The sequence below is a fragment of the Rhipicephalus microplus genome, chromosome 2 (assembly GCF_043290135.1).
Source record: "Rhipicephalus microplus isolate Deutch F79 chromosome 2, USDA_Rmic, whole genome shotgun sequence".
NCBI lineage: Eukaryota > Metazoa > Arthropoda > Arachnida > Ixodida > Ixodidae > Rhipicephalus > Rhipicephalus microplus.
In genome coordinates, this window is record NC_134701.1 from 74,205,386 (window position 1) to 74,209,667 (window position 4,282).

The following is a 4,282-nucleotide window of genomic DNA, read 5'->3' on the forward strand; positions in this document are numbered from 1 at the left end:
CCTTAATTCGACTGCCACGGCCGGCATCGAACCCGCGACCTTCGGATTGGCGGCCGAGCAGCGCAGCTACTGCACGAATATGTGGACCTTGCGTTAAATGACGGCCTAATTGACTTAGAATGTGTGAAGGTGCTCTCCGAATACAGCAGAATGTCAGCAGAAGCAAATCGCGTTTCATCTATAATGGCAATTAACTGCAATCCATGTTACGAAAGCTTTCCTTAGCGTTGGTTATAAGCTGCATGTTTGCTGTGGATTATATACACACAAATAATGTTCGCTCGAGTATGGGTGTGTGTGCGTGTAAGCGCGATTGTGTGTACACCCGTGCATGTGTGCGTGTAAGCGCGATTGTGCGAGTCCGTGCTTGTGTTAAGCGTGCCTGTGCACATGTGTACGCCCATGCATGCGTGAGTTTACGGTCGCGTGTGTGTGTGGCCGCTTGTGTGTATACGTGTATGTGTGTGCGCCTGTGAATAAGTATGCGTGTGCATCAGCCCGTGCGCCCTCAAATTTCGTGTGTGTGTGCGGGGGGGGCACTGCTTCTTAGTGTTTAAGGTCCCACACCTGTTCAGACTGGGAGCCTATATGGGAGGTGGCTTAAGAAATGGTGGTGGTCAAGGCACTGCACACTAACTATTCAGTACATGGAAAACAGCAGCACATTTTCGTACCTCATCATTGCTTACGAACTTGCTGTGGTAACTGATTAGCTCCGTTGAGGCGCTTCTACGCTCGAAAACGTGGGTTATGACCAATTCACACGGAAAGCTGTCACTGCACTTATGCACAACCATCGTTTATATTAACAACGTTTGAAAAGAACGTGCCCTGCCTTTGCTACAGGTGCTTAGCTAGCTCATTGGGCAACCATATGGAATTATGTGCTGATCATGTGGTCAGCAAAAAGTTTGTTATAACAACCTCGGCACGTTTCGTGGTGCATGACAAGCCTTCTAAACATCCGCTACTGTGGATTAATTTGTTCCAGCTTCGACTACGCATTCAGTGTTTGCGGCACCATACGCGGAATCGCCTGACACAGACAATGCAAAAAGAAATTTCTCTGGAAAAAGGTGTAGCGATGCTCTCCCGCTAATGCCACCGAGGACGAAATAATTATTGTTTCTGGCCATTCCATGGTGCACTTTGTTTTGCGCAAGTTTTGCTTCACTATTTTTTGCCCACTGCAATCGCATTCCGTCAAAATACTCAAAGAACCCGAGGCTGGTAAATAACCTGCGTCGCTGTGCGACTGGCTGGAAGGAGAGTGGCCGTTTACAAGGAGTTATTCCGCGTTGAACGGCCGTCCGCCGTATGCGCCATAGCGTTTGCCTTTCGGCGCCGTCCTGGCGGGTTTCCCGCTCCCCCCCCCCCCCCCCCGCCGCTCAACCCGGCCAGCGTTGCTTCCACAACGGCGGCGTAGATAAGCGAAGAGTTGCGTCACCGAACACCTGCGTCGACAGCTGCGGCGCCGCCACGCCGCCGCCAGTGCCTCCTCCTTCTCTCTCTCACTGTTGCCTTCTCTGTCTCATCAGTCTTTCAAATGCGTTGCCTTGGTCGGGGGTCTTGGTCGGGGGTCTTGGTCGCTGTGTGTGTTCTAGCGAACAGGCGCATAGTCAATGGTGGTCACGCATGACACCGTGTTCGAAGTGACGCTCGGATTAAGGAATATTCATGGAGTGGCGGACACGGACAACGTGGGCCTGTTAACGGTGAGTGTACTGTTTTCGTAGGTAGTAATCATACAGCGCTAGGTGGGCGCCTGCAGCAGCTCTGCCGAAGTAGGCTGCCAGCCATTTACAACAGCATGCGTTCGCGGGCCTGTTGCAGATGCCCGATTAAACGTGGGACTTAACGAGTTCACACTGCTATGCGCGATGTTGTGTAAGTGCCTGCATCACTCATACAGTGAGTGATGTGATCACTTAACAAGGGCGGGATTAGTTGCTGATCGCACATTGTCTCTACACTGCGCAAAGTGATTGATATTGTTTTAAGATGTGCTTTGGGCTACATCGTAATAACATTTCTATTAATACTCAAATGTGCAACGTGCTTCTGTAGGTGTAAGCGCAAAAAAAGAAAGAAAAAGCAAAAATTATGTACAGAGGCGCACTGTACGAAATGGCTTTTTTTTTTTCTTGAAGACGGTATAGTTGGAGGTGCTGATATGCCGCGATGCTCCCAGCACGTGCGCCTCGGTCTTTTAAGCTATTTAGGACAAGTGCCACCAGCAACAGGGAAAGATCTAGCAGACTTCCAAAGGCGCGTTGTTGTGGCCATCGCCGTGCGTTGTTTTCCCTCGTTTCTGTTTGCTGTTTTCGTGCTTCGCTTTCATCTGCGATAATGTTCGGCGTTATAACAGAATCGAGAGAGTATACGTGACTGTTGGAGCTATGTGTGGTTGCTCTAGCATAAGTCATGGCTGCTGCAACGTAGTCGGCGCCCGCGCGCGTTGGTGTCGTTCGAGCGCTCTTACTTGCGTGATTGTGTTTAACTGAGTATTTAGGCACGGGTTACGTTTGTAAATCTCGTAGTCAATAATCGCTAATAGCGTGCCCCTGATTGCCATCAGAGGATGGGCTTGGTTGTCGAAATATGCCAGACGCTTTTTCTGAAAGCAAGCTTTAAATTTTTTTTTAAAAGAAGTACTTTCATACGTGCAAGGCAGTGCCTATTGCAGGCCCGCAACTCTTTATAAACTGGACGAGCTATCACATCTTTTATCAAATTACAATGAATTAAGATGATTGAATTATAGATGACGAATTTCTGTGCTAGATTAGGTGCACAAAACACATGTTCGCAGCCCTACGTCTAGAAAGCAGGCAAATAGGAAGCACAGCGTCAAATTTGGATTAGATTCCATTGACGGAGCGTCTTGTGAGTGTAGAAAGAACGAGAAAATTGTTCATTTTTGATGCCCTTATAGAGGCAGTCAGAATTGCACTGATTGGTGACTTGTAACAATTCCTCAGATTGTTAGAGGCGTGATTTAAGTAAGTAAATCTTTTGCTTTTTTTTTGCAGACCTCTTCGCTAGTGCCACGCCCAAGATCATTTGTTCTCATGTAAAAGAGAAAGCAGAGATGTCTTCACTGTTTGTACATGAAGAGGTAAGTTTCTTGTGCGTTTTTCTTAATGCTACATGTTCTAAACGTTGTACTTTAAGAATTGTTTTTCACACTGGCTCACTACCCTAGAAGGAATTTGATTCTTAAGTGAGTTCAGGCTTTCGTAAGTGCCGTTTTTGAGCTGTAGTCTTACACTTCACCTGATTTCGGGAATTCGCTGTATGCTGGAAAACTCTTATCTTTATCATACGAAATTATTGGAATGTATAGGTTGTATGCTTCGAGTTCAGTGTAATGTCAATTACACGCCATCTCGAAGGATACACACTACACACTCTTTATATATGGTGCTGCCAGAACAGCACGAAAATTTTTTTATGAGAAGTCATATTTGCTCTTATTACAGGATGAGAGGGTGCCGCTGACGTCCTGCGTAGTCTACCCTGGACTCAGCCTAGAGCAAGCCTACTTCCTGAACCTCCACATGGATAACCGAAAAATCTTCCGTGTCAGTAATGACGAAGAAGGAAGGAGTGACAGCACTGATGAGTTGATTTTTTTTTTATTTTCAACATTGTCTACGGCCGCAAGGCCTTTAACAACCACCGTGATTGAGCGGCTTTTTCTCGGCGTGAGGTTGGAGTTTATCAAAGAAGTTGTTCAGGCAGTACGACGCTGAAAATTTAAGTGTCACAATGCCTGAACAACTTCTTCTAGTGTGGTCATGGTAGATGAACAAATATTGTTATTTGTGTAAGTTATTTTGCTTAAATATAGCTGGACCATTCCATGCCAAACGTCCCAGCCACTTTGGCGACCATCTGAATTGTATTTGAAAAAAAAATGTGCTGACTTACTGCGTTGAAAACAGTGAACTGCTAGAATACTTCAGTGAGAAAAAAAGTTTTGTTCATGTGGCTGGCTTATAACTTCCTGGCATAATGCCGTCTGTGTGCTGTTTGTGGAAAATTTTGTTTTAAAACTACCGCTTATTTTTTCTAAAGCAAATTCGGTCTACCTGTTAAGTAAATGTGCTTCTGTAAGATATTTGAAGCTCAATAACAATAGTGCAATTTTTTGCCACATTCGCTTCCAAGAATAAAGCCAAAATGTGTTATGTATGCATTTTTCATTGCAATATTGCACTTTGTATGAATATCTGAGCAGTGAATACTTACTCCACAGAAGGTATATTCTGAGGAAAAA

General features: G+C 45.6%; 1 long non-coding RNA gene across 1 annotated transcript; it reads left to right on the forward strand.

The window, feature by feature from the left end:
• Positions 1–1,575: 1,575 nt before the first annotated feature.
• Positions 1,576–3,696, forward strand: LOC142784995 (uncharacterized). The gene is made up of 3 exons (XR_012888809.1): positions 1,576–1,715; positions 3,033–3,118; positions 3,483–3,696. It is a non-coding gene; the product is annotated as an uncharacterized LOC142784995 (long non-coding RNA).
• Positions 3,697–4,282: the final 586 nt, after the last annotated feature.